The sequence below is a fragment of the Macaca fascicularis genome, chromosome 12 (genome assembly GCF_037993035.2).
Source record: "Macaca fascicularis isolate 582-1 chromosome 12, T2T-MFA8v1.1".
Classification (NCBI taxonomy): Eukaryota; Metazoa; Chordata; class Mammalia; order Primates; family Cercopithecidae; genus Macaca; species Macaca fascicularis.
In genome coordinates this window covers 129,966,015-129,978,349 of record NC_088386.1, presented here as the reverse complement: position 1 = coordinate 129,978,349, position 12,335 = coordinate 129,966,015, and positions in this window count along the sequence as shown.

Here is a 12,335-nt window from a genome sequence, read left to right as displayed (position 1 = left end):
CTGACTTTTTAAGGATCGCCATTCTAACTGGCATGAGATGGTATCTCAATGTGGTTTTGATTTGCATTTGTCTAATGACCAGTCATGATAAGCATTTTTTCGTATGTGTGTTGGCTGCATAGATGTCTTCTTTTGAGAAGTGTCTGTTCATATCCTTCGCCCACTTTTTGATGGGGTTCGTTTTTTCTTGTGGCTAGCCATATGCAGAAAGCTGAAACTAGATCCCTTCCTTATACCTTATACAAAAATTAAGTCAAGATGGTTTAAAGACTTAAACGTAAAACCTAAAACCATAAAAACCCTAGAAGAAAACCTAGGCAATACCATTCAGTACATAGGCATGGGCAAAGACTTCGTGACTAAAACAACAAAAACAATGGCAACAAAAGCCAAAATAGACAAATGGGCTCTAATTAAACTAAAGAACTTCTGCACTGCAAAAGAAACTGTCATCAGAGAGAACAAGCAACCTACAGAATGGGAGAAAAGTTTTGCAATCTATCCATCTGACAAAGGGCTAATACCTAGAATCTACAAAGAACTTAAACAAATTTACAAGAAAGAGAGATTTTAAGGAGTTTGCCCACACAATTGTGGAAGCTGGCAAGCCCAAAGTATGTGGTGTAGGCTGGGAGGCTGGAGCCCCAGTGAAGAGTTGCTGTTTCAGCCAATGGCAATTGACTGGCAGAATGTCTTCCTGCTCAGGGGACATCAGTCTTTTTCTATTCAGGCCTTTGACTGATTGGATGAGGCCCACCCACATAAGGAAGGGTAACCTACTTTACATGAAGTCTATCAATTTAAATGCTAATCTCATTTTTAAAACTACCTTCCCAGAAACGTCTAAAATAGTGTTTGACGAAATGTCTGAGTACCATGGCCTAGCCAAGTTGACACATTAAATTAGTTATCATAAGCAGATTAAATAACAACCTCTCAGAAGAGTACTTTGCAATTAATTGCTCAACAAAAGGGAACCACTAGTAAGAATTCAATTCAATAGATACTTTTAGTATCTGCTATGTGTAAGGCAACAGGTCCGGAGAATATCTGAAATGAACTAATAATCCAACCTATCCTTCATAAACAGTGCAAATGTGGGTGCCATCACAGGAAGTACAAATCCCTGGTGGAATTCAGAGAGAAGCTGAAGAAAGACTTCTTGGAGATGATGGAAACATTGGCAGTTTGTGTTCTTCTCTCAGGCTCAGTGCCCAGGAGATCATTTTTCTCTTTGACCTTGGCCTTGATGGATGCAAACTCATTCAACAGGAGAGAAGGAGCCTCAGCCCAGGACAAAAGACCAGAAAAGGGAACAATGGGAATGAGACAGCAGTCATTTGCCAAGAGATGTGGTGGGGAGCAGGGATGTTCTTTAAAGGCAGGCCAGGCACTGTTACCAACCAGGAGGATGAGGAGACCTAAACACAATAGATGTGCCCTGTAGGAAGGCAGGGATGCAAAGTTTAAATTACTGCTACCGTTATATAAAGCAACTTTATGAATCAAAGTATTGCCTCAGTTTTGCCTGCTCTCTTCACCAAGGGACAAAAGTATTCTTCTGATTAGTTTACATACTGACCAGGTCATGATGCTCTCATGAGTATTTACTGCCCTGACCCAAAAGACGTTCTTGCTACAAGTCTTACTCATCAGCACTTTGGCACAAAGGCATGTTTAAAATCCCTGGATAATCTCAGGTTCTAAATGCTCATTCATCTCACTCACGCACAACTCTGGATCCAACAGGTTCTGGTCACTCTCCAGCCTTATCTTGAGCCATCCTCCCTTCCCCACTAGGTGTCCTTGAGTTCCTTGGGGACACCAAATGACTTCTATCCCAAGGCCTTTCCACATGCTATTCACTGCATCAGACAATAATGACATTCCTCTTACATTCCCCCAAATCAGCTTCTCTCTACCAGTTAAGTCTCAGCTTAAAGAGCACCTCCTCAGAGAGCTTCCCTTGATCAAGCCCTGACCTAAACCACTCTACCCTCTACTCCTCCATGCCAGTTCCGTGCTTCCCTTGTTCCTAGCACTTACCGCAAATGCATAATGATCTTGCTGGTTTGCTTGATGTTGTCTTTCTCCTCTAGTAGACTCTAAGCTCCATGATGCAGAAACCATGATTGTCTTATTTATGGTATCCTGAAGCACCCAGATAGGAATAGGATTAAATATTTGCTGAATGAATGAGTGAGTGAATGAGCACACTTGGTCTCTCCGAACTTTAATCCAAGTCTTTCTGTTTGAAACCAGCACTAATTTCTGGTATGTAACAGGTACACAGAGCAGTGTGCTATGAAGTGATGACCATTAAAATTTGTAATTCTATTACTTTTAACCTGCTTTGAACTCAATTCCATTAGAGTCTTCCAGATTTAACTAATGGCACCATCTGGCACCAAACTCCATGGTCTCATTAAATGAGCAGTAGTAATAAAACTAATTGCAGAAGAGTAGAGGAGATTAAGGACACAACAATAAAATAATGTTGCCAGCACAGGGCTATTGATTTTGTTTGTAGCTTGCTGGTGTGGGGAGAGATTCTTTCATTTCTCAGATTCTCTTGGCTACAATTAAACGTTGGCACCAGACATGTGGGGCAGGCACTGATTAGTGCTGAAAAGTGATGATCTAAAAATGTCTCTGCAGACTTCTGTCATGTCTAGTAAACCTGGAAGATTAAATACAAGACATCTATTAAATTTCAGGCCATAATGATTACTTTTATTAGTCTTTTTCCCATCTGCAGAAATGTGTACAGCATTATTGCCCCCCAGTTTTGCGCTGCTCCAACACAAATTATTTAGGTAAGGTATTAAAAATTATGTGGCACTAAGTGAAAAGAGTTGTGTATAATAGCTTTTTTCTTAACATAGCCTCTGGAAATTTATATATAAAATTTACCTCAGAAAGTTTGAGAAGAGCAATTGGAAACCTATCAAATGAAGATGGGTGCGCGTGTACATTATAGACTAATAAGTTTCATCGCTATAATCTTTATTATTTCTTTCGAGATTGTTTCTTTTCATCTTGGTCATCTCTGTTATTTGAGAAAAATCATTGCATTTAGAGCAAATGTAAACCAAATCTTCATCTAATGCATAAACCATAGTTTTTGGAGCTGCTTTCCAATTTCATGTAATAGCATGATTTCTAAATTCCTGAACTCCACTGTCAAGATTTACCTTGATGGCCTATAGTTCACAACCCTTCCATGTTCAATGCTATTGTTACATTTATTTGGTAGGAACCACAGGTTAATCTGCTAAGGAAAGTAGTACAGATCAGCAGTTCTCACAGTGTAGGCCCCAGACCAGCAGCTTCAGCACCTCCTAGGAACTTGTAAATTCCCAAGCCTTATCCCAGACCTGCTAAATCAGGAACTCTAGGGAGAAGATCAGGCCATCTATGCATGTACAGGTCTCCCCATTATTCTGACTTACACTCAAGTCTGAGATTCACTGGTACAGAGTAATTGTTCTCAAAAGGGATGATTTTTGCCCATTAGGGGCACTTCACAATGTCTGAAGTCACTACCAATCGCCACAACCAGAGGAGAGGGTTCTACTGACATCTAGTAGGTGGTAGCTGGAGATACTACTGAACATGATTAATATAATTCACGGGACATCTGCTCACAAGAAAGAAATATCTGGTTCAAAATATGAATAGTGCCAAAGTTGAAAAACCCTGGTACAGGAAAGGACAAAGAAGAGTGAGCCCCATCCCTTTAAGGACACTTCCCAAAGCTCACACACAACATTAATGTTTGCATCTCATTGGCCAGAAATAAGTTACAGAGCTAACCTACTGTGAGGGACAGTAAGAAACGTAATCCACTCACTGAGAGGATAGATGTTGGAATAGTAAGCAAGACTTTGCCAACTTGAGTTGCAGAAACCAGGAAATTTGTGGTGCATAGTATAGAGATGAAGGGCATTTCCAGGAAGACAGTTGTGCAGGAGGCTAGAGAGCAATCCTTGGTTGGAAAGTCCCCAAGAAAAGATGAAATTAATAGAGTCCTTGATAAACAATATTCAGAAGAGATTTATATATCTGACGGAGAGTTTTAGAGTTTAATTTCTGATAAGTACAGAGAAAATAAAGCAAGTTTTTTCAATGAGGTGCTGCTATTTTCAGGAAAAAAAAATAAACATTTATTCAAGAAATGTTTATCAGTTGGGAATGTCTTGGTTATAGTGTGGTAACAAACATTTCCAAAGTCGCAGTAGCTGGAAACAATAAGGTTTCATTTTTTGCTTATACTACATATCCACCATGGGTTGAAAGAGGGGTTTTGTTCATCATAGTCACAAATGGATGCAAAGAAATGAAGCAACTATTTATTATTATGATGATGATAAATAACACATAGCAGAAGATCTGCTCTCTTAACAAACGTTAAGTGTACAATACAATATTGTCAACTACAAGTACAATGCCACAAAGCAGATCCCTTGAACCTTTACATCTTGCATGACTGAAACTCTACACCCATTGAACAACTCCCTTTCCTCCTTCCCCAAACCCCTATTCTCTAGCAACCACCACTATATTTTCTATTTCTGTGAGTTTGGTGACTTGAGAAACCTCATATAAATGGAATCATGCAGTATTTGTCCTTTTGTGATTGGCTTATTTAACTTAGTGTAATGTCCTAGCACAATGTTCATCCATGACATAGCATATGATAGGCTTATTTTTATGGCTAAATCGTATTCCATTCTATGTACATACCACATTTTCCCTATCCATTCATCCATCAATGAACATTTAGGCTATTTCCACCTCTTGGCCCTTGTGAACAATGCTACAATAACCATGGGAGTGCATATATCTCTTCAAAAACGTGATTTCAGTTCTTTTGGATAAATTCCCAGAAGTGAGATTGTGAATCACGAGGTAGTTATTTTTAAGTTTTTGAAGAATCACCATAGAGTTTTCTATAGAAGCTGCACCATTTTGCAGTCACATAAACAGTGTTGAAGACTTCCAACTGCTATACATGTTCACCAACACTTGTTATTTTCTGACTTTTGGATAATAACCATTCTAACAAGTGTGAGGTGACATATCATTGTGATTTTGATTTGCATTTCTCTGATGACTAGTGATGTTGAACATCTTTTCACATACCGATTGGCCATTTATATGTCTTCTTTGGAGAAATGTCTCTTCAATCTTTTGCCCATTTTTTCATTGGGTTATTTGTGGCTTTTGGCCATTAGGTTGTAGAAGTTCCTTATATATTTCACACATTAATCCCTTATTGGATGTACAATTTGCAAATATTTTATGCCATTTTGGAGGTTTTCTGTTCACACTATTGGTTGTTTACTTCACTGTGCAAAAGTCTTTTCGTTTGATTAATCCTACTTGTCTATTTTTGTTTTAGTTGCCTGGCTTTTGGTGTCATGTCCAAGAAGTCATTGCCAAGACCAATATCATGAAGATTTTCCCTTATGTTTTCTTCTAGGAGTTTTACAGTTTTAAGTCTTCTGTTTAACTTTTTAATCCATTTTGAGTTGATTTTTGTGTATGGAGCAAGACTAGGATCTTTTACACATGGATATCCAGCTTTTCCAATACCATTCATTGAAGACACTAATGTTTCCCCACTGTTTACTCTGGGCTCCCTTGGCAAAGAGCAATTGATCAGTTTTTGTACGGATTAATTTCTGGACTCTCTATTCTGTTCTGTTGGTCTACATGCCTATCTTTAGGCAAGAACCACAGTGTTTTCATTACTATAGCTATATTTTGAAATCAAATAGTATAACACCTCCAGTTTTGTTCTTTCTGAAGCAATCTTCTGTCTTTTATCACTATTCGATGTCCTTCCTTGTCTCTTGTGACAGTTTTGACTTCATATCTATTTTCATTGATATAAGAATGGTCACCCATGCTCCCTTTTGGTTACCATTTTCATGGAATATGTTTCCATTCTTTAACTTTCAGCCTATGTGTGTCCTTCATTCTAAAGACAGCATTTTGTATACAGTGTACAGTTGGATCTTGTTTTTTTAAGTATATTCCCCACTTGACAGCTTTTGATTGAGATGTTTAATCCATTTACATTTAAAGTAATTATTGATAAAGGAGTTACTATAGCCAATTTTTAATTGATTTTTGTCTTTTTTTGTAGTTATTGCATCCCTCTTTTCTTGTTGTCTTTCTTTGTGTTTTATGGATTTTTTTGTAGTGACATGTTTTGATTTTTTTAAATATTTTGGTATATCTTCTATCAGTATTTTCTTTGTATTTACCACAAGGCTTTCATAAGATATCTTGTAACAATCTATTTTAAGCTCATTGCAACTTAATTTCAATTGCACACAAAAGCTCTGCACTTTAATTTCTCCATGAAATACTTTATATTATTATTTATTAAAGAAGGATGCTTAGATTTATTTTTAATTTTTATTTATATACAATATTTGTACATTTTTATGAGGGTACATGTGGCATTTTGATACATGCATAGAATGTCTAATGATCAAGTCAGGGTATTCAAGGGATCCAGCTGAATGTACTTATCATTTATAAGTGTTAGGGACTTTTTAAGCCATTTCTTCTAGCTATTTTGAAATACACAATTTATTGTTGTTTACTGTAGTCACCTTACTCTGTTGTCTAATGACAAAACTTATTTCTTCTATCTAGCTGTATGTTTGTACCCATTAAACAACCTCATTTCATTTCACCCCTCACACACACAAACCCTTCCCATCCTCTGGTAACTGTCGTTCTATTATCTACCTCCATGAGATCAATTCTTTTAGCTTCCACATATGAGTGAGAATGTATAATATTTGTCCTTCTATGCTTGGCTTATTCTACCTAACTTAATGACCTCCAGTTCCACATATGTTGCTGCAAATGAGAGAATTTCATTCTGTTTTTAATGGCCAAGTAGTATTCCTTTGGTTATGCATGCCACATTTTCTCTATTCATTCAAATCTCAATGTACACTTAGGCTGATTTCATATCTTTGCTATTGTGAATAGTGCCATAATAAACATGGGGATCCAGGTTTCCCTTGGATGTACTGATTTTCTTTCCTTTGAATAAATACCCAGTAGTGGGATTGCTGGATTTTATGGTAGTACTATTATTAGTTTTTTGAGAAATTTTCATGCTGTTTTCCATAATGGCTATGCCAATTTACATTCTCACCAACGATGGATAACAGTTCTCTTTTCTCCACATCCTTGCCAGCATTGGCTGTTTTTTGTCTTTTAAATAATAGCTATTCTAACTGAAATAAAAGGATAGCTCACTATAACCTCAAACTACTGGGCTCAAGTGATCCTTCTTTTTTATTTTTTTTTATTACACTTTAAGTTCTAGGGTACATGTGCACAACGTGCAGGTTTGTTACATATGTATACATGTGCCATGTTGGTGTGCTGCACCTATTAACTCGTCATTTACATTAGGTATATCTCCTAATGCTATCCTTCCCCCCTCCCCTCACCCCACGACAGGCCCTGGTATGTGATGTTCCCCATCCTGTGTCCAGTTGTTCTCATTGTTCAGTTCCCACCTATGAGTGAGAACATGCGGTGTCTGGCTTTTTTGTCCCTGCAATGGTTTGCTGAGAATGATGGTTTCCAGCTTCATCCATGTCCCTACAAAGGACATGAACTCATCCTTCTTTATGACTGCATAGTATTCCATGGTGTATATGTGCCACATTTTCTTAATCCAGTCTATCATTGATGGACATCTGGGTTGGTTCCAAGTCTTTGCTATTGTCAATAGTGCCGCAATAAACATACATGTGCATGTGTCTTTATAGCAGCATGCTTTATAGCAGCATGATTTATAATCCTTTGGGTATATACCCAGTAATGGGATGGCTGGGTCAAGTGGTATTTCTAGTTCTACATCCTTGGATGTAGAGGAATCACCGCTCAAGTGATCCTTCTTAAGAGACTGATTATTACTGATTCAATTGTGTTACTTTCTATTGGTCTGTTCAGGTTTTATGTTTATTTGTGGTTCAATATTGGCAGAGTTTATGTGTCCAGGAACTTACCCATTTCCCAAAGGCTTTCCAGTTTGTTAGTGTATGGTTGTTCATAACAGTCTCTGATGATCTGTTGAATTTCTGTGGTATCAGTTGTTATGTCTGTTTTTTAATTTCTGATTAGGTTTATTAGGATCTTCTCTTTTTTTCTTGCTTAGTCTAGTTAGTGATTTATCAATTCTATCTTTTCAGGTAAGCAAATTTTCATTTTGTTGGTCCTTTGTATTTTTATAGTCTCCATTTTATATAGTTCTGCTCTGATCTTTATAATTTATTTCCTTCTACTACTTTTTGGTTTGGTTTGTTCTTGCTTTTGTAGTTCTTTGAGGTGCATCAACAGATCATTTATTTGAAATCTTACTCTTTTTTGATGTAAGCACTTATTGCTATAAACTTCCCTCATAGCACTCCTTTTGCTGTATCCCATGGGTTTTTGGTATGCTGTGTTTCTATCTTCGTTTGTTTCAAGGATTTTTTTAAATTTTCTCCTAAATGTCTTCACTGTGGTCTTTCAGGAGCACATTGTATAATTTCCATGTATTTGAACACTTTCCAAAGTTCCTCTTGTTATTCATTTTCAGTCTTATTCCACTGTGCTTTGAGAAGATACTTGGTATGATTTCATTTTTTAAAAATTGTGGAGACATTTTGTGGTCTAACATATGATCTATCCTGGACAGTGTTCCATGTGCTGACGAGAAGAATGTGTATTTTGCAGCTGTTGGATAAATGCTCTGTAGATGTCATTAGGTGAATTTTGTCTAAAGTACAGTTTGAATTCAATGTTTCTTTGTTGATTAGATGTCTACATGATCTGTATAATGCTAAGAGTGGGGTGTTGAAGTCCTTAACTATTTAATATTATCATATTGGAATCTATCTTTTCCTCTAGATCTAACAATAAGCACTTTATATATCTGGGTACTCAGGTGTTGGATGCTTATACATTTAAAATTGTTATATCTTCTTGCTGAATTGATCCCTTTATCATTATATAACTTTCTGTGTCTCTCATTACTGTTTTGGACTTAAAGTCCATTTTATCTGACCTAAGTATAACTAATCCTGCTTGCTTTTCATTTCTGTTTTTGTGGAATATATCTTGCTATCTCTTCATTTTCAGTCCATAAGTGTCTTTACTGATGAAACAAATTTCTTATAGACAGCATACAGTTAGGTCATTTTTAAAAATTCATTCAGCCAGTCTGTATCTTTTAAGTGGAAAATGTAACTCATTTATATTCAAGTTTATTACTGATATGTGAGGATTTATTCCTGTCATTCTGTTTATTGTTTTCTGGCTGCTTTGTATATCTTTTGATCCTTTCTTTCTCTCTTATTGTTTATCATTGCAGTTTTGTGGCTTCTACAGTGGTAACATTTGAGTCTTTTATCTTCCTCATATGTGCATTTGCTCTCCCAGTGAGCTTTATGCTTTCATGTGTTTTCAAGAATGTCGATATTATCCTTTGTATTCCAGGTTTGGGACTCCCTTAAGCATTTCTTGTAGAACCAGTCTATTGGTGATGAGTTCCTTCAGTTTTTGCTTTATTAGGAAAGACTTTATTTCTCCCTCATTTATGAAAGATTATTTTTTTAGGTACACTATTCTTGGATGGTGATTTTTTTCTTTTTTTTTAATTTACTTTTTATTATTATTATACTTTAAGTTCTAGGGTAAGCATTCTTATACACCAGTAACAGACAAACAGAGAGCCAAATCATGAATGAACTTCCATTCACAATAGCTTCAAAGAGAATAAAATACCTAGGAATCCAACTTACAAGGGATGTAAAGGACCTCTTCAAGGAGAACTACAAACCACTGCTCAGTGAAATAAAAGAGGACACAAACAAATGGAAGCACATACCATGCTCATGGATAGGAAGAATCAATATCGTGAAAATGGCCATACTGCCCAAGGTTATTTATAGATTCAATGCCATTCCCATCAAGCTACCAATGAGTTTCTTCACAGAATTGGAAAAAACTGCTTTAAAGTTCATATGGAACCAAAAAAAAGTCCGCATCTCCAAGACAATCCTAAGTCAAAAGAACAAAGCTGGAGGCATCACGCTACCTGACTTCAAACTATACTACAAGGCTACAGTAACCAAAACAGCATGGTACTGGTACCAAAACAGAGATATAGACCGATGGAACAGAACAGAGTCCTCAGAAATAATACCACACATCTACAGCCATCTGATCTTTGACAAACCTGAGAGAAACAAGAAATGGGGAAAGGATTCCCTATTTAATAAATGGTGCTGGGAAAATTGGCTAGCCATAAGTAGAAAGCTGAAACTGGATCCTTTCCTTACTCCTTATACGAAAATTAATTCAAGATGGATTAGAGACTTAAATGTTAGACCTAATACCATAAAAACCCTAGAGGAAAACCTAGGTAGTACCATTCAGGACATAGGCATGGGCAAAGACTTCTTGTCTAAAACACCAAAAGCAATGGCAGCAAAAGCCAAAATTGACAAATGGGATCTAATTAAACTAAAGAGCTTCTGCACAGCAAAAGAAACTACCATCAGAGTGAACAGGCAACCTACAGAATGGGAGAAAAATTTTGCAAATTGACAAATGGGATCTAATTAAACTAAAGAGCTTCTGCACAGCAAAAGAAACTACCATCAGAGTGAACAGGCAACCTACAGAATGGGAGAAAATTTTTCTACTCATCTGACAAAGGGCTAATATCCAGAACCTACAAAGAACTCAAACAAATTTACAAGAAAAAAAACAAACAACCCCATCAAAAAGTGGGCAAAGGATATGAACAGACATTTCTCAAAAGAAGACATTCATACAGCCAACAGACACATGAAAAAATGCTCATCATCACTGGCCATCAGAGAAATGCAAATCAAAACCACAATGAGATACCATCTCACACCAGTTAGAATGGTGATTTTTTTCTTTTAGCGCTTTGACTATATCATCCCGTTCTGTCCTGGGCTGTAAGGTTTCTACTGAGAAATCCTCTTTTAGTCCAGTGGGGATTCCCTTATATGTGGCCAGACTCCTTTACTATTTCTACAATTCTCTGTCTTTGACTTCACACAGTTTGATGTAACATGCTGTGGAGACTTTTGGATTGTATCCATTTGGAGATCCCTGAGTTTCCTGGATCTGGATTTCTAAACCTCTTGCTAGACTTAGGAAGTTTTTAGCTACTGTTTTGTTAAGGAAGTTTTCTATGCCTTTGGCCATCTCTTCACCTTCTGGAACACCCAAAATTCATATAATGGGTCTCTTTATGGTGTCCGTATGTCACATCTGCTTTATTCATTCTTCTTTCTTTTCTTCTTCTTCCTCTTTTTTTTTCTTTTTGGCCTGACTGGGTTATCTTTAAAGACCAGTCTTCAAGTTCTGAGACTCTTCTACTTGCTTTAGTCTATTATTGATGCTCTTGAACAAATATTTTATCTTTTTCATTTAATTATTTAGTTCCAAAATTTCTGGGGTTTTTTTTGTTTTGCTTATGATATTTATATCGTTGGTGAATTTCTTGTTTATATACTGAATGGTTTTCCTGATTTCTTTGCCTTGTTCATCTGTGTTCTCTTTTATCTCACTAAGCTTTTTTAATGTCATTTTTTAAATACTTTTCCTGGCATTTTATAAATTTCTGTTCATTGGAATATATTGCTAAAGAATTATTATGTTCCTTTAGAGGTTTCATATTTCCATGTTTGTTCCTGTTTCTTATATTTTTAAGTTGATATCTGTGCATCTAGTACAATGGTCACTTCTTCTAAGTTTTAAAAATGGCTTTTATAGGGAAAGACCTTCTCCTGACGATGAATCTATGGTGTTAGTTGGATAGGACATTTTAGCTTTTATTCTGGGTGTGTGCAGAAGTATAGTCTTGTATGATTTATTTGGCTATAAACAGCAATAGTGGTGTCTGATTTCTTCAGTGGCTTGGGCTGCAGTTATTAGTGGAGGCTATTGTGAGGTTTTGCTGGTAGCAGGGACACCAAGTGGACCAGTCTTTGGGCCCCATTGGTGGCAGTGGTTAGCTGGATGGGTCTTTCCTCAGGCCCCCAGGAGAAGTGCACAGAAATTAGAGGTGATGGACAAGACAGGGTAATTCCAGGGCCCCTGGGGATGTGCTTGGGTACTGGGATGTTGGGGGATACATGTGCATTGCCAGGCCAGGTAGGTCTGGCCTAAGGGCTCCTGGTGGTGTGCTTGGGTGCTGGCTATGGAAAGCAGAGTGAACTGATCCCCAGGCCCTCCTCAGCAGAGTGCTTGGCTGCCTACAGCAGTGAGAG